General features: G+C 43.9%; 3 pseudogenes; 2 read left to right on the top strand and 1 right to left on the bottom strand.

Annotated features, from left to right (window-relative positions):
* On the bottom strand, positions 1 to 26610 carry LOC127488648 (protein CDV3 homolog pseudogene; annotated as a pseudogene).
* LOC138847871 (protein FAM3D pseudogene) lies at positions 11006 to 11711 on the top strand (annotated as a pseudogene).
* On the top strand, positions 15133 to 19249 carry LOC127485620 (ubiquitin carboxyl-terminal hydrolase 45 pseudogene; annotated as a pseudogene).
* Positions 26611 to 27498: the final 888 nt, after the last annotated feature.

Here is a 27498-nt window from a genome sequence, read left to right as displayed (position 1 = left end):
AATTTTAAAAAAAGCAGTTCACTCTTTTTGGAAAAGGATCTGGTAGCTTCTAAAAATGAAAACCCAAACCTTCTGTAAAATCCATCTACCAATTATATTCCCTAGTATGTATTCCAGAGAAAGTCAAAAAAAATACAGAAAGTCTTAGCACAAGTGCACATAGCAGTTTTGTTGATAACAGCCAAAAACTGGAAAGAGTCTAAGTTCTGGGAATATACTAAGGAGTAACAATAAAGTATTTGTAAATGAACATGGAAAAATCTGAAAAATAAGAAAATCAGACAGAAAAAGCTATGTAATATATGACTCCATTTATATGAAACTATACATAAAACTAATCCCTGCTCATAAAAGTAAAAAGTCATAGCAGTTGTTGGCATTGAGATGAGCAAAGGTAAGGATGAAAGAGAATAATCCAAAGAGAACATTCTGGGACAGTGGTAATCTCCAATATTTTATAAAGAAAAGTAAGAAGCAATGACCAAGTGGGGCTTATCCCAGGAATCCAACATTAGTTTAGGATTAAGAAAATGCACAATGTAATTCAACATATTAACAGTACGAACAAGGGAAATTGTATAATAAAAGCCTATGATGAGACCAATAGATGTATCAGAATTATATGTACTTATGGATAAATTTAATATGGGAAATATCTGTATACTGAAAACTAAGACATTGCTGAAAGATATTTCAGGAAAATTAAAAGATTTTATCATGCTCACAGTTTAGAGCCTTGATATTTAGGAATTTCAAATTCTTTTTAAAGTGATTTATAGAGGGGCCAAAGGTGTGGCATAGCCGTAAAGCCGCCACCTGCAGTGCTGGCATCCCATGAGGGTGCCGGTTTGAGTCCCGGCTGTTGCACTTCTGATCTAGCTCTCTGCTATGGCCTGGGAAAGCAATGGAAAATGGCCCAAACCTTTGGGCCCCTGCACCCATGTAGGAGACCCAGAAGAAACTCCTGGCTCTGGCTGCCAATTGGGGAGTGAACCAGGAGATGGAAGATCTCTCTCTGCCTCACCTTCTCTCTGTGTAACTCATATAAATAAAGAAATCTTAAAAAAAAATAAAGTGATCTATAGATTCTAAGCAATACCCAACAAAATCTCATCAATTTCTTTTTAAAAGCTTTATTTCTTTGAAAGGCAGATTTACAGAGGCAGTGATAGAGGGAGTGAGCAAGAGAGAAATTCCAACTGCTTGTTAGCTCTTTATCCTTCTGGCTTTCTACATGCTTGGCAGTGGACTGCAGGGATGGGAACTGTGTGTCACTGTGTAACTCTGGTGGCCCTTGTGGCATCTTCCTGGTTGTGGTTAGCCTGGCTCCAGTCGGCCTATACACACACCACTGTCATCGCTGGCTCTGGAGTTTCTGTAACAATTACTGGATCAGGACGTGCTTGTGCTGGAGCGGTTTTATTCTATGGGCCTGAAGATTTTTCTACACCACCACTGCCACCTCCATCTTCTTCCCAGTTATCACCTGGATCTTCTCTCATTATCATCTTCTTCCTTTTCACTTATCTGCATCGCCTGAACTTGGAGGCCACTATAATCCACCTCTTTTTGCTCAAACTCTTTCCATTCGTCTTCATCTTTCATCACGGCCTTGGTGGCAGCCCCAGTGCCCAAGGTGCTGCTGTCTCCCGGTCCAGCCCCTTCACCCACCCCGCCGCCCGCTGCTCGGCTGCTCCTGCCAGGACTGCCCTCCACACCCGCGGTGCTCGCCACAGGCTGCTCTGCTCTTCCTCCTTCTTCTTGTCCCTTTTGGCGAAGACGTTGTCCAGGCTCCCCTCCTCCATCTCAGCAGGGGCCATGGCTTCCTTGGCCAGGATGGGTGGGGCCCGCAGCAGGTGAAGCCCTCGGGGCCCCAAGCAAGGGCTACAGGTTGGCTCTGTGCTCACCGGGCCAGGTGTGGTGCAGCCCCAGCCCTGAGGGGTCCCTGAGGTATGGGCAGTAGGGTACGCGGCTCCCACTGTGCTGAGGAGTGCCGGGTCTAATCATGCAAGTTCAATTCATGCTAACTATCAAAGAAAAATGAAGCATTTTTCATCTTTCAAACTGTGGTTTTCACACTGTAATTTTTCTATCTTAAAATACAAACATACTAATCATTGTGTCACACTTGTCAACAGTGATCAGGACAGTTACACGCTGTGTTAGTCTGTAGTCTGGCAACAATAGGTTACACAATATAATGTAGCCCAGGTGTGTAGTAGATTATATCAGGAAAATTTGTGCAAACATAATCTATGATGTTCACACAACTACAGAATCACCAAATGATGTACTTTGCAGAATTTCAGTTATTAAGTGAAGAAAGACCATAAACACACACACACACACACACACACACACTACATCTAGGAAAGTAGATGTGAAATGTTTTTATTGTTCACTCACTTTCTATTTTTGAGCACACAAACTAACCAATGTCATGGTGCCACTGTAGTATTAAACTGAAAACTACCTCATGTCCTTATGTGTTTATTTAACTTCTCAAGTTTCAATATATTTAACATGCACACAGATGCTTCAAGAACTTTTTCTTTCTTTTTCGTGTAGTCTATAATTTTTTTTGGGGGGAATACAACTCCGTGTTGCAAAATTACACCACAGCCCCTCAAGGCAATCACCGAATCTGTGTTGTTTATTTTATCACCAGAGACTGACAAGTGTCTTGCATGTTAAAAGTGCTTAACAAATATGAACATGAAAATTTTAAAAGTGTTATTTAGTCTCTCAAGACTTACCATGTTCTTCATTTCACTTGAATTTTCCCACTTTGTTCCACTTTCTTTTGCAGTAGTCAATCTTCAAAGATACTAGTACCACTGACAGTTATGGATTTAGTATCACTGAAAACAGAACAAAATCACTTGCCACTCTTTAAAACAATTTATGTCTATATATATTTAAATATTTTATTTATTTGAGAGGCAGAGTTACAGTCAGAGAGGGAGAGACAGAGAAAAAGGTCTTCAATCTGCTGGTTCACTCCCCAAATGGCCCAATGGCTGGAGCTAGGCTGATACGAAGCCAGGAGCTTCTTCTGGGTCTACCACATGGGGGCAGGGGCCCAAGCACTTGGGACTTCTTCCATTACTTTGCCATAGCAGAGAGCTGGATCAGAAGAGGTGCAGCTGGGACATGAACCAACACCCATATAATGTATAGAGTATCTCCAAAAACCCTAACAACCTTACTGTAGAGGCCACCGATCCAAACCAGCTACATCTGGTGCGGACATTGGTCCAAACTCAAGGTTTTTTTTGTTTGTTTTTTGTTTGTTTGTTTTTTTTTTTTTGACAGGCAGAATGGACAGTGAGAGAGAGACAGAGAGAAAGGTCCTCCCCTGCCATTGGTTCACCCTCCAATGGCCGCCACTGCCAGCACACTGCGGCTGGTGCACCACGCTGATCCAAAGGCAGGAGTCAGGTGCTTCTCCTGGTCTCCCATGTGGGTGCAGGGCCCAAGCACTTGGGCCATCCTCCACTGTACTCCCAGGCCATAGCAGAGAGCTGGCCTGGAAGAGGGGCAACCAGGACAGAATCCAGTGCCCCGACCGGAACTAGAACCTGGTGTGCTGGCGCCGCAAGGCAGAGGATTAGCCTATTGAGCCGCGGCACTGGCCAAGGCATAGATATTTTAACATTTCTATTCAGCAGTGTAATGGAATATTGTGCTAAAGAAATCACACACACAAAAGAAAAAAACTCCAGATTGCATACAAAAGAGCAAACGTGACTTGTAACATCTAAGACATATTTGCAAGCAAAAGACATTCTGAGGTATTCACTAAAATCCCAAAGTAAAACTCAGTGATGTTCAGAATATAAAATAAATACATAAGCATCAATCATATTTCTGTAGAGCAGCAATGAACATCATGAAAATATAATTAGTATTAGCATTCAATGTAGCGTCAAAGTGAAAATATTACTAAGAAATTTAAAAAATTGCATTTTATACTAGAAAAGAAAAATATAAGAACACACATAAGAACACACAATTTTAAAACAAAGCAGTGATTTCAGTAAGACATTTTAATTTTAATACTGCAAAAAATGTAATTATAACTAGTCATTGGAAATGCAATCAAATTTTGAGAAATATATCAATTCCTATACAGTAAAATGACTGATTCAGCCATAGACAAATGTTGCCAGGCACATGAAGAGCATGGGACCCTCATAAACTTCCAGTGCAGCCACTATGGACAGCAATTTGGCAGTTTCTCAGCTTGTTCTACATGGGACTGTTTATTGCCTCAGTAGTTTATCTCCCAGGTATGCCACTAAAAGCTACAAAGTCCACACACCAATAAAGGCTCACTGCAGCAATATTCATGAAAGCCAAATATGAAAGCAACCCAAACACTAATGTGTAAGAAAACCAGTGTGCAGTATATCTTTTATAATGGCATACTATTTGGAAATACAAATCAATTAAGAAATGAAAGACCACAAAAATAATGAAAGTCAAAATATTTTAAGAAAGAGGAAATCAGAAGCAAACCCCACACATTGTAGCATATCCAAAAGAATGGTGGATCTCTGGAGATAGAGTTTAGATTAATGCCTGTCTGGGGATACTGGTGGATGAAGAGTTATTGTAAATAATATGAAGAATTTGGTGATTAATGAACATACATTCATATTAGACTGTACTTATGATCACTGAACTCCAAAAATATGACAAAGCATGGAATACTCACTTGAAACATTATGGCTGGGCAGAGAGACTCCTGACTTTGGGATTCACAGAAGAAACTAAAGACAAACAAATATGACAAGGTTTCACATACTCTGCTCATTTTGGTTCAAAAATATTTAAGACCATAAACAAAGGGGCCCTTACTGTTCAATGGACAATGTTCAGTATGAAAGAACTATCATTTAGGAAATTTTTACACCGAAATTAACATTTAATTCCATATTTCTTATTTTATATTGCACACAGCTCCCGACACTTCTCCCGTGGCGCAGGCTCCATGCCCCGCAGGTGCCGGGAGAGGAGCTGAGCCTCCAGGTCATGGTCCAGAGGGTCACTCCACTCCCGCAGGGTCCCCTGTGCCCGCGTCCTGTCGCAGCCCCCACCTGACTCCATGGAGTTGGAGGCCAGAGACTTGCTACAAAAGAGGGTGTTGGCCTCGCTGGTGCTGCTCAGCTCCAGCTGGAACAGCAGGTCCAGGAATTCCATATATTGTAATTCCATATGCACTTAAGAAATACTTCATTTTTCATGGGTGAAACAATTTAAAAGATGTACTTAGCATCAATTTAAGATAAAGCACTACCTCTTAAGTACTCCACTAAGTGATTTAATGTACAGTAACACTCTCCAAGTGGGGTTAACTATATGAGCAACATGTAGGAACAAGGAAAATAACACTACTAATAATAGATAACTTTATGTCAAACTTTCTAACAAAGCAAAAGAGAAAAGACAGTATTACTTTTATTATATGTAGGAATAAATAAGCCAGGTTTGGTCGTCATTGCTATTTTCAAGATTCTGTGTCACTAAAATCTATATAGGAAGGTGTCACTAGGCGAGAAACCCTTAGTATTGATGATAATAGATTTTTCAGTACATAATATACAATTACAAACTGTTGTATTAAGCATTGCTCCTGTGTTAAACCATTGTCAATCCTCACAGTTCTGTGAGTTAGGTAACATTAGGCATCTTGTAAAGGAAGTAACTAAGTACAAGAAGGCCAAGTGATTTGCCTAAACTCAGACAGCCCACCCTCAGCAGACTCTCAATTCAAATCCAGGAATTCTGGCCAGAAGACAGGTTGTAACATGTACAGTAGATTTTACTTTTAAAACTAATTTTAAAAAGTACTTTTTTTAAAAGTAGATTTTTACTTTTAAGGGTTTTAAGTAGGAAGACTATACAAGGGACAGGTATGAGACAGAATAACATTAGTAACATTTTGGACTTGTTAGGATTTAATTACACAACTGGTATCCAAAGAGAGATCTCAAGTAGGCAGTATGATACACTAATCTGAAATGAAGGAGGGTTCCTGGGCTAGAGATACAAATGTGGAAACCATTAGTACATACAAGGTAGTAAAAGTCATTAGAAAGAATATCAAAGATTGCCCTCTAGAACAATTCTATGTTTAAAAAGAGGGGAATGAGAAAAAATGGACTATGATGAATACACTAGAAAGGCAATAGAAAACTAGATAAATGAGTGACAGTTTTATGTTTATTTCAGAATATTTATGATTAAGGCCAATATTTGTCATTTTTGATTTTGGATGGTAGCCATTTTAACTGGGAAGAGGTGACACCTCATTGTGATTTTTATTTGCATTTTCCTGATGACTAGTGATTCTGAATTTTTTGTCATCTGTTGGCCATTTTTATTTCATTCTTAGAAAAATGCTTGTTCATGCCATTTGTCCATTTTTTGACTGGAGTGTGTTTTGTTATTAAATTTCTTGAGCTTATTATATATTCTGGATGTTAATCCTTTATTGGATGTATATTTTGAAAATATTTTTCCCATTTTGTTGATTACCTCTTCACTTTGTTAATTATTTCATTTTTTGCACAGCAACTTCTTGCTTGATGTAATCACATTTGTCTATTTGTGTATGTTTTATTACCCATGTTTCTGGGATCTTACCCAAGAATTCTTTGCCTAGGCCAATATATTGTAGACTTTCCTCTATGTTCTTCTCTAGTAATTGTGATGGTTTTGGGTATTAGGTTTAGATGCTTGATCCATTGTGAGTTGGAGCAAACTGGTTTCAAACTTCAGCATATGAAATCCAGCTTTCCAAATACTATTGTAGAAGAGACTGAATTCAGTTTTAAAATATTATTTATTTATTTAAAAGGCAGAGATACAGAGAGAAAAAGACAGCGAGATTAGGGGGAAGAGATAGAGAGAGAGAGAGAGAGAGAGAGAGAGAAAAGAGAGAGAGAAACAATCTACTGGTTCTCTCCCCAAATGGTTTCTCTGCAATGGCCGGGGCTGGGACAAACCAAAGCCAGCATTGCTGAGGTCCTCCTGAGTCTTTCACATGGGTGTAAGGGCCCAAGGGGAATTAGCACAAAGGTGGATTGGAAGTGGCACAGCTGGGGCTTGAACCAGCACCTATATGGGATGCAGAAACTGCAAGTAGAAGCTTAACCTTCTATGCCAGCCCTGAAGAGACTGAATTCTACCAAACTTTAAAGGAAGAACTGATCCCCATTCTTATATTATTCAAAACAATTGAAAAGGATAGAATCAATCCAAACCTGTTCTTTGAGACCAGCATTTCCTTAATTACAAAAGCACAAAGATGCAATAAAAAAGAACTACACACTAATATCCCTAGTGGACAAGATGCAAAAATTCTCAATAAAATAGTATCAAATAGAGTCCAGCAATACATCAACAAGATCATCTATCCAAAGTGGAATTGATTTGAGGGATGCAGGGGTGGTTCAACATACACAAATCAATAAATGTGTTATTTAAAATCAACAAAATGAAAGATAAAGCCATATGATTATCTCAATAGATGCAGAGAAACATTTGATGAAATACCACATCTTTTCATGAAAAAACACTTTAAAAATTGCATAGAGAAGAAACATACCATGACACAATCAAAGCAATATATGACTAAACCACAGGCAGCATCATATTGAATGGGGATAAGCTGGGAAGATTTCCACTAAATCTGGAGTCAATGACAACCATTTTCACCATTATTTTCAGTATACTTCTGGAAGCTTTAGCCAGATAAATTAGGTAAGAAAAACAAATCAAAATGATACAAATTGGAAAAAAAAAGAAGCACAATTATCCCTGTTTGCAGTTGATATGATCCTTTATATAAACAAACTGAAAGACTCTAATAAAAGACTATTAGAGGAGCCAGCATTGTGGCACAGCAGGTTAATGCCCTGGCCTGAGGCACTGGCATCCCAAATGGATGATGGTTCAAGTCCCAGCTGCTCCTCTTCCAATTAAGCTGTTTGCTATGGGCAGGGAAAGAAAGAAATGGAAGATGGCCCAAGTCCTTAGGTCCCTGCACCCATGTGGGAGACCTGGAAGAGGCCCCTGGCTTCTGGCTTTGGATTGGCATAGCTCCAGCCTTTGTGGCCAATTGAGGAGTGAACCAGTGGATAGAAGACATTTCTCTGTCTCTCCCTCTCACTGTAAATCTACCTCCCAAATAAATTATTACAATCATTTTTAAAAAGAGAAAGAAATAAAAGACACAAAAATAGAAAGTTATCCCATGTTCATAGATTGGAAAAATTAATATCATCAAAATGTTCATACAACCCCAAGTAATCGATAAATCCAAAGCAATCCCAATCAAGACACCAAAGATATTCTTCACAATTATAGAAAAAAAAAGATCCTAAAATTCATATGGAAAAATAGAAGACCCCAAATACTTACAGCAATCTTAAATAAAAATGAAGCTTGAGGCATCACAATACCAGATTTCAAGACATACTAGAGGGCTGTTATAATTAAAACAACCTGGTACTGGAACAAAAATACACATGTTGACCAATGAGACAGAATAGAAACCCCAGACATGAACTCACATATTGGCAACCAACTAATATTTGACAAGTGAAATAAAATCACTCCCTAGACAGAAAGATTTTTTTTGTTTGTTTGTTTTTGACAGGCAGAGTGGACAGTGAGAGAGAGAGACAGAGAGAAAGGTCTTCCTTTTCCATTGGTTCACCCCCCAGTGGCCACTGCGACTGGTTCACTGGGCCAATCCAAAGCCAGGAGCCAGGTGCTTCTCCTGGTCTCCCATGCGGGTGCAGGGCCCAAGCACTTGGGCCATCCTTCACTGCACTCCTGGGCCACAGCAGAGAGCTGGACTGGAAGAGGAGCAACCGGGACAGAATCCAGCACCCCGACTGGGACTAGAACCTGGGGTGCTGGCACCACAGGCGGAGGATTACCCTATTGAGCCACAGCACAGGCCGACAGAAAGATATTTTGAAAAACAAATGAGGAAGCTATTTTGGAGGAGGGTTTTCTGTTCAGAACAATACTACTGACAGGTTACATAAAATGACACTGAATAAATGACCTCTAATTTTATAAAAATAAGTATTAACTTGGAGAGAACAAGCTTTGACGGGATCCTGGGATTGGAAATTACTGGAATGAGTTAAGGAGTAAAGGGAAACAATATTTATAACAGTGAGGAAAGGCAGTACTCTCACAGTGCGCATAAGCACTAAGTGTGTCACACACACACACACACACACACACACACGCATGCACCATGAGGTAGTTTAACTCACCATTAAAATCACCATTTTTTCCACTTCTCTGTTACAGAGTGGTGACCAGTGGCTGCACACGAGCATTTTCAAACTGCTGTCTAGATGGCAACCAGAACTCAGGAGCCCCGGCAGAGTGTAACAGTCACAAGTCAGCAGTGAGTACACTTGGGTTCCAGTTTGTTGGTCTTTGAAAACTAGGCTGTGACTGCTTGAAATGAGTTGGTCAAGTTCTCCGTGGCCCTCTGCACTGCGGGGTACAGTTGGGGGTCCCCGCAGCTCGCCCCCGGGCTGACAGGCTGCTTCCCATGCGAGTCCCTCCAGTCTGCACACCTCAACTCCACCCGGAGAGCCTTCGGCAAACACGGCCAGCCCTCCCCTCCCCAGGACAGTGCCGCCTCCCACACCCAGACCAAACAAAGTGCAAGGAATCCAGGCTCCAGAAAAACGACATCTATTGTCCTCAGAGACCGCAAGGCGAGTCTCTTCAGGCCAGGAAAGGAAGTCCTGGGGTCGTGGGGGTTGAGAGCCATGTCTCCTGTCACCACTTCAGCTCTGGGCCCGCAGTTCTCTGCCCTTCAGATCCTTCTCCTGCCTCCCCTGGGCCGCCTCTGGTTCCACTCCCGGGACGAGCGAGGTTACCAAAATTAATCTGCAGCTGGGACGTGATGTCATTTGCAGCTTTCTGGAAAACATGGGAGTCGTCCTCTTTGTCATCCTTTACCATAGCATCTCTGTATTTTGACTTGTGAATTACCACTGCTTTGGAAGGGACAGTTGATTCCGGCTTCCGGGTGTTCAACTCGGACTTTGGTCTGGTCTGTTCTTGAAAATTCTTCCACTCATCTAAGGTCACCTCTTGAACTTGAGTTTCTTCTTCTACCTCTGACTCAGGGACTTTGCTTGGGGGTTCCTGCTCCAGAGTCCTGGGACTCCTCCATCACTGTGGTCGGCTCCATGTCACGGGTGTCTTTCCCTGATGCCCAAGTGCGTACTCCATAGCCCATGTTGTCTTCAGTTCTGACTGCTGTTTTATCATTCCCGCCGTATCTTTCAAAATCTTGTCTTCCCTCTGGTCGACAGCATCAAAGGCTCTGTTTCGGGGACTGCCCCTGCCTCTGCCTCGCATGCCCCCTCTCGGGCCTCCACGCCCTGGAAGAGGCCTCTCACGATCAAAGCTGTCCACTGGTTTTCATCTGTAAACGTCTCAGCTGTGCAGTCCACCTGCCTCTCGGTCTCATAGGGGCGGGATTCCCTGTAGGGTCTCCGCTCTGCTCCATCAAGCGTCACCCCTGCGCTGGCTGTCAGTCGGTCCTTGCTGCTCCCCTCTTCTGGGAGTTCGTTTCTGGGCAAATGGCTGTGGGCCGCCGCTGGGGCTGTCGTGCTGCTGAGCGCGGGGGCCAGGAGGCTCTTGCGCTCCTTCTGGGACTCCCTCCTCGCGCCAGGTCTGTGGCCAAGGCCGCGGCTGGGTTCCAGCCACGGCCACCGCAGCCCCCTCGTCGCGCCTCTTGTGCTGCAGCTGCTGCTGGCACTGGTGCTCGGCCTTGAGCAGGATGTCGAAGGGGTCCGACTCGTCGTTCAGCAGTAGATGGAAGCGGTTGGCCACGATGCAGTCGAAACTCTCCTGCATCGCGGCGGCGGCGGCCACGGAGCTCCCCAGAGCGCCCTTGATGCTGCCACGGCCGCCTGTGGGCCTGCCGCGGGCAGCCCACGCGATCCAGTCTCAGGAAGACCCATCCTGACCCGAAGCTGCTCCTTGCCTGCACAGGATGAGTCTCAGGTCTGCACGCCTCCAGGCGTTCACTTTTGTCCTGGTCACCACGCTGTTCTTTGTGCGCAGCTACATCAGCTTCAAACATGCAGGCATCCCATCTGCCGTGCTGGATGGGCTTGGTCACCAAGGAGAACCAGGTGGCGAAGACCAAGTGTGGCCTCAGCAAGCCCTGCCCGGCCAACTTCTTTGCGTTTTGATCTCCAGCGGGCTGCCAATGCCGTGGGCCCCTCCATGTGCTTTGAAAACCACATTATCATGAGTCCAGTGAAAAACAACGTGGGCAGAGGCCTGAACATTACCCTGGTGAACGGGACTATGGGACTGGTGCTGAGACACAACTCCTTCGACATGTACTGGAGACACCAAGACTCCAGTGCGATTCCTTAAAGAAGTTCCAATGGGCACGTTGGTGCTGGTGGCCTCCTACGATGACCCAGGGACCAAGATGAATGACGACATCAGGAAGCTCCTCTCTGACCTCAGCAGCTCCTATGCCACACAGCTGGGCTTCTGCGATAGCTGGGTGTTCCTGGGGGCCGAGAACTCAAGAGCAAAAGCCCCTTTGAGGAATACCTGAAGAACAACCCAGACACAAATATGAGGGCTGGCCAGAGCTGCTGGAGATGGAAGGCTGTGATCCCAACAACCTGTTCTAGGATGGACGCGGCTCACCCAGGCCCAGGGCTCTGGGAAGCTCCTGCCCGACTCAGGGGGCAGAGGCCCAGCAGGGCCAAGGAGGAGGCAGCACCGGTACAGAGAGCACCGAGGGGCTGCACACACCGCAACTCGCTGCCCTTGGTCAGAAACCAAACCTGCCCAGCACCCCGAGAGCTCCTACCTGGGAGCTGCATGGATTCTGGCAGCTGCCATGTGAGGGTGGCACCGGCGTGCTGCATCCAGGGCCAGCTGCCGGCCCACCCTGAGGGAGGACTGACCACCCACACCCGAGCAAATTAAAGTTGTTGTTACTGATTCGGAAAAAAAGTACTGAGTGACAATCATACATGATCTAATCATCCTTTATCTGTGTTTTCTAATCCTTAAATAATAATTATGAATTATATTTGCAACACTTCACAGTTTTTAAACTGTGAAATGGGCCGGCACTGTGGCTCAGTAGGCTAATCCTCCACCTGTGGCACCAGCACCTCGGGTTCTAAACCTGCTTGGGGTGCCGGATTCTGTCCTGGTTGCTCCTCTTCCAGTCCAGCTCTCTGGTGTGGGCCAGGAAGGCAGTGGAGGATGGCCCAAGTGCTTGGGCCCTGCACCCACATGGGAGACCAGGAGAAGCACCTGGCTCCTGGCTTCAGATCGGCCCAGTGTGCTGGCCGTAGCGGCCACTTGGGTGGTGACCTAATGGAGGGAAGACCTTTATCTCTGTCTCTCTCTCTCTCTCACTGTCTAACTCTGCCTGTCAAAAATTAATAAATAAAATAAAATAAACTGTGAAATGAATATGTAGCACTAAAAGGCAGACCAAGGCACTGAAGGATACATTCCTAAAGTTAGAGAATAAAAGGACCTCTTGACAATTCCCAAATATGTATTAAGTGTACTAGTTGTCATTTTGTTTAGACTTCTAATACCACACAAAGATTGAAAAATCTCAAAGGCTTGGTACACATCATCTAATTCTTTCCTAGTCAAAGATAAAAGATCTTAATCATATTAAATTTTTAATTGTTTTAAAGGAAATGTAGAAAGTAATCTTATTATATATGTAAAGCTTTGAAGCTTTATTTGAGCTCCCTCTTGAGAAACGTGGTGTGGCACACATTGCTGTCTCTAAAATGGGTAGTGACACGCATGCACGGTGTTCTGAGCAGGAAGAGTCACTGCATTAGCAGTCCTTTTGGGCCAAATCCAGCTCCTTGCTATCTTTGTATTTTGTTGGAATACAATTACACCTGTTTACTTACAGTCTATACATATTTTAGGCAACAACAGAGATATTATGGTTCATAAACCATAAAGTATTTACTTTATGACTATTTATGAAAAGGTTTGCCAGTGCTATGCTTAGATCAAAGATCCTTTGATATGTTTTAATAGGTTTTATCCATCATTCAGAAATGTTTAGAGAGTATGTAACATTGTATGCAATCCCTCAACAATAGTCAACTAATTTGAGTGTTTATCATTTGAGCATTAATGCATTGGGAGGAAAATCCAAAAATCTCATGATTAGTCATTTTTTAGAAACAGATCAGAAAGCCAGACTAGCATGGGGCTTTTCTTTGCACATCAAAAGATATCTCAAATATTATTAACTAAATTTACTAAGTTGTGTCATCAAACCAAAGGCTTTAAATATACTGAAATGGTCTAATAATCAGTATAATATAGATCTATCCTCATTTTGAAAATGGATGCATACCACATTATTCTATATGTATTATAATTTATTAATTTATTTATTGGCTATTAAACTATTTTCCAACTTTATGATATAGCATCATTAACAATGTCCTTAAAGTTCTGAGGTATACCTTTAATATATGTATGAAATATTTCAACCAATGTAGGCTATTTATATTACATATATTATCTCATTATGTTATATATAATACATTACATGTGTCCTTACATAGATGTGCATATTAATGTATAGTATTTCTTGTTATTTCTTGTTTTCTGTAGGATATAATTCCTGGGAAGTAGTTACAAAATATTTTTTTACAGAAGAGAAGAATCAGAAGCCAACCCCCACACATTGTAACATATCCAAAAAAAAGAAATGGCCAACTCTGGAGACAGAGTTTGGGTTAAAGGCAGTCTGGGGTTAATGGTGGATGAGGAGTTACTGTAAATAATAATTTAGGGATTAATAAAAATGTGTTTATATTAGACTGTGCTTATGGTTATAGAGCTCCAAAAATATGACAGGCATGGAATACTCACTTGAAATATTATGGCTGGGCGGAGAGGCTCCTGACTTTGGGCTTCACAGAAGAAAGTGAAGACAAACAAACAAGACAAGGTTGCACATATTTTGCTCAATTTGGTTCAAAAATACTTGAGACCCTAAAGACAAGGGGTCTTACAATTCAATGGGCAATATTCAGTATGAAAGAATTACACATATTTAAGAAATTTTTGCACCTAAATTAACATTTAATTCCATATTTCTTATTTGATATTGCCTAATTCAAATTAATTCCAAATACACTTAAAGAAATACTTCATTTTTATTATGTGAAACAATTTAAAAGATGTATTTAGCATCAACTTAAGGTAAAGTACTACCTCCTTTTTTTTAAGGTCTTCCTTCCATTTGTTCACCCCCCAAATGGCTGCTACGGCCAGCGTGCTGCGGCAATCTAAAGCCAGGAGCCAGGTGTTTCCTCCTGGTCTCCCATGTGGATGCAGGGCCCAAGGATCTGGGCCATCCTCCACTGCCTCCAGGGCCACAACAGAGAACTGGACTGGAAGAGGAGCAACCAGAACAGAACTGGTGCCCAACCAGGATTAGAACCCAGAGTACTGGTGCTGCAGGTGGAGAATTAGCCTACTGAGCCATGGCGCTGGCCAAAGTACTACCTCCTAATCGCTCCACTTAGCATAATAAAACACCAATTCTGTTATTTCCAGATTATGTTAGTCTTAATAAACTACTTCCAAAGACAATAATATTAGACGTGAAACTAATGTAAATGTTTTAACACTCCTTAAACTTATACACCAAGTAAGATACTGTTTGGAGTTTATTTCATAACATTAATTATACACATGTATGGCCTACAGAGTGAAATTTTAATTCATGCATACAATGTGTACTGATCTAGGATAGACCACATACTAGGCTGCAAAGCGAGTCTCAGCAATTCAAAAGACTGAAATCATACTATGCTTCTTCTATAACCACAATGAAATTAACCTGGAAATCAACAACTCAAGAATCTCTAGAACATATGGAAACACATGGAGACTGAACAATATGCTCCTAAATGAACAGTGGGTCATTGAAGAAATAAAAAAATTTCTGGAATGAGTGAAGATGACAATACAATACATCAAAACTTATGGGATACAGCAAAAGAAGTGTTAAGAGGAAAGTTTATAGCAACTGGTAGCTACATGAAGAAATTGGAAAGGCACCAAATAGTTGAGCTATCCATGCATCTCAAGGACCTAGATGAAAAACAACTAACCAAACCCAAAACTAGTAGGAGAAAAGAAATACGTAAAACTAGAAAAGAAATAAACGAAATTGAACAAAAAAAGAATACAAATGATCAGCAAAATGAACAGCAGGTTTTTTGAAAAAAAAAATTGACACAACATTGGCTTAAGTAAGCAAAAAGAGGAAGAAGACCAAGAAATAAAAGTAGAGATGAAAAAGGAAATATAATGACAGATACCCCAGAAATAAAAAAGAATCATCAGAAATTACCACAAAGAGCAGTATGCCAACAAATTGGGAAACCTAGAAGAAATGGTTAGATTTTTGGACTCATGCAATTTACCTAAATTGAGCCATGAAGACACAGAAAACCCAAACTGACCAATAACCAAGATAGAAATTTAATCAAGAATAACGACCCTCCCAGCAAAGAAAAGCACAGGACTGGATGGCTTCATTGCTGAATTCTACCAGACATTTAAGGAAGAACTAACTCTAGTTCTTCTCAATCTATTCAAAACAATTCAGAGAGAGGGAATCCTTCTAAACTCCTTCTATGAATCCAGCATCACCTTAATTATTAAACCTGAAAAAAATACAACAGAGAAACATTGATATAAAAATCCCCAACAAAATACTGGTCAATTGAATCCAACAACACATCAGAAAGATCATTCTCCCAGATAAAGTGGGATTTATCACAGGAATGCAGAAAAGGTTCACTATTTGCAAATCAATGTGATACATCATATTCACAAACTGAAAAGCAAAAACCATATGATTATCACAATAGATAATTTAAAAGAGGGATTTCAAAGCTCTCTATCATGGGGATTACAAATGATTAAAAAAGAATAGAAGATGACACAATACATGCAAGATTTGTCCCTGTTCATGGAATGGAAGAATCAATATCATCAAAATGACCATACTGCCAAAAGCAATTTACAGATTTAATGTTATACCAATAAAACTACCAAGGACATTCTTCTCAGACATAGAGAAAATGACACTGAAATCCATATGGAAACACAAGAGATGTGAATAGCTAAAGCAATCTTACACAACAAAAACAAAGTCAGATGCATCACAATGCCAGATTTCAAGATTTACTGCAGGACATGTATCATCATAACATCCAGGTACTGGCAGGAAAACAGATGGACAGACCAATGAAACAGAATAGAAATTCCAGAAATATATCCATGCATCTACAACCAATTTATCTTTGACAAAGGAGCTAAAATCAATCCCTGGAGCAAGGATAGTCTCTTCAACTGGCATAGACAAAGAGTTCTTGGAAAAGACCCCAGATGCCCAGCGAATCAAAGCCAAAATTGGCAAGTGGGATTATTAGCTTCTGCACTGCAAAGAAAGCACACAGCAAAATGAAGAGGCCACCACAGAATGGGAGAAATTATTTGCAAACTATGCCACTGATAAAGGATTAATAACCAGAATATACAAAGAACTGAAGAACCTAAGCAACAATAAAAGAAACAACCCAATTAAGAGATAGGCAAAGGACTTAAACAGTTATTTTATTTTTCAAAACAGGAAATCCAAATGGCCAAAAGACACCTGAAAAAATCCTCAGGACCACTACCTATCATGGAAATACAAATTAAAACCACATTGAAGTTTCACCTCACCCCATTTGAATGTCTTTCATATAGAAATCAACAAACAATAAATCCTGGCAAGAGTGTGCATAAAAAGGTACCCCAACCCACTGTTGGTGGGAATGTAAACTGGTACAGCCACTGTGGAAGACAGTTGGAGATACTTCAGAAATCTGAATATAGAACTACCATATAACCCAGCCACTCCACTCCTGGGATTTTGCCCAGTGGAAATGAAATTTGCACATGCAAGAGTTATCTGTACTCCATGTTTATTGCAGCTCAAATCACAACAGCTAAGATATCTAATCAATCCAAATGCCCATCAACTGAAGACCAGATAAATTATGGGGTATATACACCATGGAATACTACACAGCAGTAAAAAAAATGAAATCAGTTGGAACAAAATGGATATAACTGGACATCATCCTTTGATTCGCAATCATCATCCATTGATTCTCTCCAGAAACATGTTTCTAAAACACAAACAAGTGCAGTTTCTAGGCTCATGAAACTTTGTGAAGAAAAATGTGAAGTGAGTGAAATAAAGAAAGGAAGAAAAGGCAGCAGTGGACCATCTGTAAAAGGAATTACGAATTTAGGAAATACTTGCTTTTTTAATGCAGTCATTCAGAACTTGTCACAGACTTATATCCTGACTGAACTTATGAATGAGATGAAAGAAAACGGTACAAAATTCAAGATTTTTCCTTCCTCAGACTCTCAGCTGGACCCACTGGTGGTGGAACTTCCAAGCCCTGGCCCACTGACCTCAGCCTTGTTCCTGTTTCTGCACAGCATGAGGGAGACTGAAAAAGGACCACTTTCTCCAGAAGTTCTTTTCAATCAGCTTTGCCAGAAGGCACCTCGATGTAAAGATTTCCAACCACAGGACAGTCAGGAACTTCTCCATTACCTGCGGGATGTAGTGAGGACAGAAGAAACGAAGAGAATACAAGCTAGTGTTCTAAAGGCATTTAACAACCCAACTACTAAAGCTGCTGCTGATGCAACTAGGAAAAGGTCAAAGCAGATGTGAATGGTGTGAAAATGAACTTCCTAGATTAGATCTTTATTGGTGAACTGACTAGCACAGTAATGTGGAAGAATGTGCAACTATCTCCACCACGGAAGATCCTTTCATTGGTATTTCCCTTCCTATAATAGAAGAAAGGGTCTCAAAGCCTGTGCTGTGGGAAGACTGAGTCAACACAGAAGTTCACAGGAAGAGATCATGATCAGTACAGTGGCACGGTTACCATGGAAATACTCACCAACCCAGACCTGCCAAGAAACACTGTCCTTCTAAAGATAAGAATCAGCAAATTCATGACAGAAAACGTCAAAGAAAACTCTCACCCGCAGGAGAAAAACCATTTTCACGTACCAGGAAAATGCGGACTTGGGCATGGATGGCTCTCCTTCAGTGTCTGCCGGCGCAATGGGTCCGAGCGAAAGCCCCAGCGACGGCAGCGGAAAAGAAGCCAGCGGTTCTGAGAGCAGTGTTGAGGCCCACAGTGAGGCCTCCGAGTCGAAAGCACTTCTAAGCAGGCGGGGCAGTGCAGGTCCCGCGGCAGACCCTGCGCACACACAGAGGGGACACTGCCATAGTGAAGAGGGAGTGGCTAACGCCATTTCTGAACTTTGAGCAGCCCTGAAATTGGAGATGGAGATTTTGACAGAGAAAAGCAGCCACTTAGAATTCCAAATAAGTTAGGTTTTGCAGGGGAGGAGCATATGAGGCCTCGCAGTCCCCAGCATGCTTTTCAGACCCTCTCTCAGAGCTACATCACTACTTCCAAAGACTGTTCAGTTCAGTCCTGTCGCTACCAGTTTACGTCTGTGGAATTACTTATGGGGAACAACAAGCTTCTGTGTGAGAACTGTACTGAGAAGAAGCAGGAGTATCCAAAGGAAATCAGTTCTGCGGAGAAGAAAGCAGAGGGGTTCATGCTAATGCCAGGAAGCAATTGCTCTTTCTGCCGTTCCTCCTATCCCAATTCTCCATCTGAAGATTCCACCAGGCTGGCTTGAGTCTTCCTAAAGTCAACAGACATGTAGGTTTTCCACTTATGCTTGATTTAGCACCATTCTGTTCTGCTACTTGTAAGGATGTAAGTGTGGGTGATGAAGTTCTCTGTAGTCTCTATGGCATAGTGGAACACAGTGGCTCCAGGAGAGGAGGGCACTACTTGGCTTATGTGAAAGCAAGAACACCCTCCAGGAAGTTATCAGAATATCTCACTGGAAAGAAGACTGGGCCTGGTGAGAAAGAACCTGACAATGAATCAGTGGGCCAGTGGGTCCATGTTAGTGACACTTATGTGCAGGCGGTTCCAGAATCAAGAGCACCTAATGCACAAGATTACCTTCTTTTTTATGAAAGACTATTATGAGGATTCATTACTTGCTAATGGTAATATTTAGATTACTTTTATTTGAATGCTGCAACACCACCAACATATGTAATGTGCCTTTGTAGTCCTCTTTCTCCTGTAGGAATGGCATGACCCTCCTATGCTTCCGAACTTCCTCACCATTGTGGGAAGCCCTTTTAAAGTAAGTTCAATGTACTCAGTGCTTTCAGATTTGCAGTCTCAAATAAGCAACTCAGAATTTACAGAAGAGGAAAACCCTTCACCATGTGGCTCATTAATACAGGCAGTCAGAGTCAAATCATTCCTGAAGACAATGCTTCCTCAATGTGCTACACCTTCCTGATCTCATATATATGTGTATATCCTATGCCATTGTTTACCTATTATTTTTAAAATCTTTTCACCTTTTTAGCCCTAGCTTTTTTTTTATTGAGCAATCACATTTCACATTAAAACATGTAACTATGAAACATTGTTCATCCAGCTCGCACCCCCTCTAAAATCATCTCAGGGCTATCCAGTGGTATATGTGTATTGCTACATAAGAAACACTGCTGTGATAACGGAGTAATGCCTAATACAGCATAGCTCTCTTGTCATCTTGTATGATTCAGCCACATAAAAAGGCATCACTGTAATTTAAGTAGTGTGGATTTACCAATAATCTATTGATTGGCCTCTTGCTTTGAGACCTAGAAAGCTGCTGAAAACATTTCATCAACATACCATTTGCAACCTATTCATGGTGGAGTTAGGAATAATTTGCAAGTGGTTGTCCAGAATCAAAATATAATTGTAGATACTGTAAAATGCAGAATTGGTAAATAAAAGTAGATAATCCATATGGAACTGTAGGATAGTTTGACATATAAAGCAAATTATATTTGTAAGTGATAGAGAATTATATTATTAGACTTAACAGGGAAATATAATAAATACACTTTCTACCTCTGTATTTCAGTATATGTTAAAAATGGTTTTTGGAATTTTGAAGTCACTTTTATTGTCTTCAGTAAGCATCATTAATAAGTTCATGTGAGTTTATTTTTATTTTCATGGGGCATAAAGTTGACCTTTCTTGTTTTCTTTTTAAATAATATGAAAAAGATGATGGTTTTTTCCTCTAGATAACAAATTATTAAGCTTTTGGAATTTAGCATGAAAAATACTATTAAGTCTAATTTTCAAAAACAATGGCTTCTTCACTGCCATATTCTTGAATCAAAACATTAACTGTAATTCAGTCATTTTGATCATTCTTTCCCAAGAATGAACTACAGGCAAACACCAGATGAGGGCCTGGGTCCAGGATGCTCTCCTCTGGAGAAGAAAGGATAAGAATAGTGGGTGTAGATAATGTGTGGAAATATTTAACCAAGATTGGCCCTTTTTAAAATGTTAGTGTATATGACACAATCAAGGTTACCAGTGCTGCCTTTTGATATAGGGATGGATGGAATTGTGATTCAGGTGGTAATGGTATACCAAATATAGTGCTTAAAAATCATTGCATGAATTCTCTTTTTTTTTTTTTTTTTTTTTTTTTTTTTTTTGACAGGCAGAGTGGACAGTGAGAGAGAGAGACAGAGAGAAAGGTCTTCCTTTGCCGTTGGTTCACCCTCCAATGGCTGCCGCGGCCGGCGCGCTGCGGCCGGCGCACCACGCTGATCCGATGGCAGGAGCCAGGAGCCAGGTGCTTTTCCTGGTCTCCCATGGGGTGCAGGGCCCAAGCACCTGGGCCATCCTCCACTGCACTCCCTGGCCACAGCAGAGAGCTGGCCTGGAAGAGGCATGAATTCTCTTTTTAAGATATAATGCTTTTCTTGATTTTTTAAGCCATGAGATAATGGAAGAATATATTTTTATAAATTAATCTGCTAAGTCAGGTTGTATCTTATATAAGTACCTTGCAGTATTTTCTTTTTAAGTATAACCAATTAACATTGAAGTACCACAGTTGGAGCAGTGAATTTTTTTAGAAGTATTAATAAATTTCTTCATTCAATTCAGCTATTTTGGTAATAGCAACCACAGTCCTCTCCAACAAATGTAAATATTAAATCACCTCATTTTTCTCATGGAAAAGATACTAAGAAACATGCACTTCTCATTGACTAGTCATCTGTTTCTTGTCAGAACTACCATGGGCCAGTTACTGTACTGCCTTTTAACATTCTGTAAAATGGAATGACCTACATAGATTTTAGGCATTATTCCAGAAGGTACATGCAAGTAAGACACATTTATTTTCATTTCCTTAGTCTTAAGTGAATTAATGCTGAAATTTTTTATGGCCTAGGACTACAAGTTTTTTCTTCTGAAAATGGATAAATTTGGCTTTGATACCCAAAAAATATCCTAAACATTGTTTTGTAATAGAGAAAGTATGCTGAATTACACATTGGCCTACATTAGTTTTTTTAAATTTTGATTATTCCCAATGCATATTTGTAAGGATATTAAATTGTGAGGCCACTAGCATAACAATAGCATAACAGTGAGCTCCTGGGTCACCTCAGGAAACAGTGTAGATGAGTGAGAATGTTTACAGACCATCAACTCAATTACCATGATGCTTGACTGAAGGAATTTAAGAAGCATAGCAAGGCCAGCGCCGTGGTTCAATAGGCTAATCCTCCACCTTGTGGCACCAGCACCCTGGGTTCTAGTCCCGGTCGGGGTGCTGGATTCTGTCCCGGTTGCCCCTCTTCCAGGCTAGCTCTCTGCTGTGGCCTGGGAGTGCAGTGGAGGATGGCCCAAGTGCTTAGGCCCTGCACCCCATGGGAGACCAGGAGAAGCACCTGGCTCCTGCCTTTGGATCAGCGTGGTGCGCCGGCTACAGCGCGGCAGCTGCAGCGCGCCGGCCGTGGCGGCCATTGGAGGGTGAACCAACAGCAAAGGAAGACCTTTCTCTCTGTCTCTCTCTCTCACTGTCCACTCTGCCTGTCAAAAAAAAAAAAAAAAAAAAAAAAAGAAGCATAGCAAAGATGTTTTCTAGCTTTATTTAGAAACTGGTTTACAGGGTATATTAAACCCAAATTCTCCCTAGTTTTTCCATATTTAAAATGATAAAATGTTGATTATGTGCTAATTATGTGAATATTATTGACATAACCAAATATACATCTATACTTAAGATTTCTATTATTTAATGTTTTTAGGAATTATGTGAAGACTGCCTTTTCAGGCAGCCAAAGAGAGTGACAGTTGATATCAATTAAAAAAAAGTAGTTGATTGGGCCGGCGCTGTGGCTCACTTGGTTAATCCTCTGCCTGCGGTGCTGGCATCCCATATGGCCACCGGGTTCTAGTCCTGGTTGCTCCTCTTCCAGTCCAGCTCTCTGCTGTGGCCCAGGAGGGCAGTGGAGGATGGCCCAAGTGATTGGGCACCTGCACCCGCATGGGATACCAAGAGGAAGCACCTGGCTCCTGACTTCGGATTGGTGCAGTGCTGGCCGTAGCGGCCATTTTGTGGGTGAACCAATGGAAGGAAGACCTTTCTCTCTCTCTCACTGTCTAACTCTACCTGTCAAATAAGTAGAAAAAGTAGTTGATACCTGTTCTTATTTTAAATGTACCAACAGAGATATTTGACTACATTTAATAGCTGTTAGTGTGCATGTGTGATTTTAATCATGATTTTTATACAGTAGCTGAATAAAATTTCCTGAACCTTAAGATGTGAACTGTATCAATTCTCATCTAATGTTTGGAAAACAAACATCTTACTACTTTTCTTAAATTCATATTGATAATTTATTTTTCTGCATGATAGCTGATCAAATAAGCCTCAACCAAAAATGTAATGTGCAGTAAAATTGAGCAATAATATCTAGTGCATTATTAACAGAACCTATTTCTAGGTATTTAAAATGTTTTTGTTCACATAGAAGTCCTCAATTTAAATTTGTTTAAAAGATAGATGACTATTTTCAATTTTGAGCAATAAATTCGTGTCATTCCTAAAAGAAAAAAAAATACAATTAGCATTAACATTCAATGTAGCGTCAAAGTGAAAATACCACTAAAAAATTAAAACATAACTTGGATTTTATACTAGGAAAATACAAAATATAAGAACACACAATTTTTAAAACACAACAGTGATTTCAGTAAAACATTTTTTTTCACGGCACTGATTTGTTTTTAATTTTTAGAATCTCTTGCTGTGACACAACAGGTTAACCCGCTGCCTGTGATGCCAGTATCCCATTTGGGCACCAGATCAAGTCCCAGCTGTTCCACTTCCAATCCAGCTCCCTGCTTATGTGCCTGGAAAAGCAGTAGAATATGGTCCAAGACCTTGGACCCCTGCACCCACGTGGAAGACCTGGAAGAAGCTCCTGGCTCCTGGCTTCAGCCTGGCCCAGCTTTGGCTGTTGCAGCCATTTGGGGAGTAAACCAGTGGATTGAATCAATCTCTCTCTCATTCTGCCTTTCAAATAAATAAAACAAACCTTTAAGAAGAAGTATTTTAAGAAACTCTGGATGACCGATTTTGCCTTTACAAAATCCTGTCCCCAAACAGTGAGACTCCTGGTTTATGAAGGATCCACAGGGAGGAGTGCAGGTGCCTTCAGCAGTTGCTCCACACTCAGAGCTGCACGCTTCTCTGATCTAGGAGAGGCTCGGAGGGTGCGAGAGCCCGCCAGCCCCCACAGCTGTGCACCTGTGAGCTCACACATCCCAGCTCATACACCTGGGCACCTGACACACACGCATGGGGCATGCACCATGAGTGATGGCAGCCCCCAAGTGAGGAAGAAGCCCCCAGGAAGGCTGTCTTCCAGCTCAGAACCAGGGCAGAGAGTGATCAGTGCCACCAAGGGGACAGAACCTTGTCACCCCAGCTGTCATCCTGAGTCATATCTAGAAGCCCTCCCTGTGTGCCCAGCCCTGGACTGAAAGCACCGTGCACCTGGCAGCCTGATGCCCCACAGAGCCCCAGGAGGGAGGAAGCACAGGTACTGTTCTACATCTGAGGGCACCGAGATCAGAGACATCAAGGCCCTTTCACAAGGCTGGATTTGAACTCTGGGGTCTCTCTGAGCCCCTCCCCTGCACCCCACCCCTGGTCTCTAAGGTGGGCTGACACCAGAGGAGGTGTCTGCCAATCACTTCCAGGATCTGACTTCCTGTCTTCCTCCATGCATCACGTGCCTGAGATTGTCTGTGAGCCTCTCTGGGAGGGAAACGTGGCCTGGGTTGCTCCCTGCAGGCCCCAGGCCCCTGGTGTCCCTGTGCCCCTGTGTCACTGTGTCTGCATTACACGAGAGGCCCCTGGCCACATCTGGCTGCAGCCTGGAAGGTGAGCAAAGCATGTGCACGTGTGCACTTGGCATCCAATGCACATGCATGTGGACACACACTCCTGGGCCCCTCTGGGGAAGAAGAAGGCAGGAGAGGGGGGGTCACGGAGCAGGAGGGAGGGGTGTGGCTGAGGTCAGGGGAGGTGAGGCTCACCCAAGCAATGTCCACACACCATCCCTCATCACCTGTGCCCCAGTCACAGAGCCCCAGCTATGCCAGAGCACATGAAGGACCCAGGGCCCAGAGGGGCAGGCACGTGGACCCGTGCAAGGTCACTATGTGTGGAGGGGCAGACACATGGACCTGTGCAAGGTCGCTCTGTGTGGAGGGGCAGGCACATGGACCCATGCAAGGTCACTCTGTGTGGAGGGGCAGGCACACGGACCCGTGCAAGGTCACTCTGTGTGGAGGGGCAGGCACACGGACCCGTGCAAGGTCACTCTGTGTGGAGGGGCAGGCACACGGACCCATGCAAGGTCACTCTGTGTGGAGGGGCAGGCACGCGGACCCGTGCAAGGTCACTCTGTGTGGAGGGGCAGGCACATGGACCCGTGCAAGGTCACTCTGTGTGGAGGGGCAGGCACACAAACCCGTGCAAGGTCACTCTGTGTGGAGGGGCAGGCACATGGACCCATGCAAGGTCACTCTGTGTGGAGGGGCAGGCACACGGACCCGTGCAAGGTCACTCTGTGTGGAGGGGCAGGCACACGGACCCATGCAAGGTCACTCTGTGTGGAGGGGCAGGCACATGGACCCGTGCAAGGTCACTCTGTGTGGAGGGGCAGGCACACAAACCCGTGCAAGGTCACTCTGTGTGGAGGGGCAGACACATGGACACGTGCAAGGTCACTCTGTGTGGAGGGGCAGACACATGGACACGTGCAAGGTCACTATGTGTGGAGGGGCAGACACATGGACACGTGCAAGGTCACTATGTGGAGGGGCAGGCACATGGACCCATGCAAGGTCACTCTGTGTGGAGGGGCAGGAACATGGACCCGTGCAAGGTCACTGTGTGGAGGGGCAGGAACATTGACCCGTGCAAGGTCACTCTGTGTGGAGGAGGCAGGGCCAGGCCTGGAACTCAAAGCCCTGAGCCCAGCTCAGGCCCCTGACATCAGAATGGGAGGCCAGGACTTGCTTTGTGTGAAAGGTGGTGGCCAGAGAGGGCAGGAAGTGTGAGATGAGGAAGGAGGGCAGCTGATACAAGGGTCGTGGCCAAGGTTGCCACTGTGGCACCAGGGACTCAAATCTGCTGGGACCTCTGAGGGTGGCACAGAGGCCTCCCAGGATTGCCCATCAGCTCTGCAACCTGCAACTGGGGTCCTTACTTCCCGACTTCTGGGGTGCACTTGCCCAAGAGCCCTGAGAGCTCCTATGGCACCCCTGGCACTGTCCTAGGCACACTTGGTGCAGGCTTCAGTGCAAGCTGTGGGCACAGAGTAAGAGCGCACAGAGTGCTGGCAGATCAGACAGAGGGGTCATGGGCATGAGTCAGGGGCAGAGCTGTCAGCCGAGGTGCTGCAGCATAGCAGCTGTAGCCCCCACCTGCGACACCAGCATCCCATACGGACACTGGTTTGAGTCCCTGTCGATCCACTTCTGATCCAGTTCCCTACCAATGGCCTGGGAAAACAGTGAAAGGTGACCCAGCTAACTCCTGGCTCCGGCCTGGTCCAGCGCTGGCCATTGCGGCCATTTGGGGAGTGAACCAATGGATGGAAGATCTCTCTCCCTCCCTGTGCCTTTGAAATAAATGAATCTTAAATGACAACAAAAACCCTGCTGTTGATTTTGGCCTCCATGAGGTCACTGCCTGGGCACCCAGCTCCTCTGTGCTGCCGGCCGCTGGCAGGCCTCTCCCTCTGGACAGCAGTTCCTGGGCATGCCCCTCTCCTTTGCCCTCACGACTGCCCTGTGGGGTCCTCGCTGCTGCGGGGATGGCTTCCACTCTGCAGGTGAGAAAGCTGACACACAAGCAGCCAGGGATGATGGTCAGCTACACAGCTGGCTCCAGAGGCCGGGTCTAATTACCTCCAGAACACCTCCGACCCCAAGTTACCTGGCTCCCCCCACCCCCGCCGCCGGGGGAGTTTCCGCAAGTTTCCAGCTCGGCTGCTTGAGGCCAGCGGCTGGCTCAGGTCACTGCCTGGGTTGGGTACTGGATGTGTTTGCAGCACTGGGGGTCTGGGGAGCCTGGAGGCCCTGGGGGCCGGCCCTGTGGACCCCTCCTGGCCTTTCTGCCCCCAGGCTGGGTGTCAGCAGAGCCCTAACTCTCGGGCTGGAGGGAAAAGGTGCTCACCTTCCCATGGCCTCGACAGCTTGATTACAAGCAGCTGTGGCAGGAGAGCTGCTTGCAATCAGAGGGACTGGACTAAGCAGGCGTCCCCCTCAGGGTGCTAAGCAGAGTGAGCCCTGGGACCTGGCGCTGCTGCGTCTTCCTCCCAGCCAGATCCGTGCACCTTGCATGCAGTCTGAGTTCTTAATCAAAAACACCTGGCTCCCGTTCCCCAGGTTGCTGTTTTCAGAGGGCCAGGTGCGCCCTCTGTGCCCAGCTCTGCTGACATCAACGTCCCTGGTCCTCACAGCTGGCCTGGGAGGCACCCATGTCACAGGCGGGGATGCAGAGGCACAGCGGAGTCCCACGGCTGGGAAGGGCAGAGCCAGGCTTCCAGCCTGGGCCTGGCCCCAAGACCTCTGCTCCCCGAGAGTAAGATTGCACGCACCTGGTAAGGGCGGGGCTGGCAGCTTCTCCCTGAAGAACCACCTTGTGGGTGGATGAGAGACAGAGGCTGGGGAAGACAAGGAAGCCGATTGCACTTGGCCCACAGCCTAGATGCGGGGACAGAACCTCACCTGGCTGCCCAGGCCTCTGTCTCCCTGCTGGAGAGTTAGGCTGCAGAGGGGAGAGGGCAGGAAAGAGGGGCAGCACTGACCAACCTACTCTGGGGCTCTAAGCCACCCTCAGGCTCTGCCTCCCTCCGCCCCCCACATCAGACTGGGGGAG

Source organism: Oryctolagus cuniculus (assembly GCF_964237555.1).
Source record: "Oryctolagus cuniculus chromosome 17 unlocalized genomic scaffold, mOryCun1.1 SUPER_17_unloc_2, whole genome shotgun sequence".
In the NCBI taxonomy this organism is placed as follows: Eukaryota; Metazoa; Chordata; class Mammalia; order Lagomorpha; family Leporidae; genus Oryctolagus; species Oryctolagus cuniculus.
Note: the sequence above shows the minus strand (reverse complement) of the source record. Positions and strands in the feature narration are given on the sequence as shown.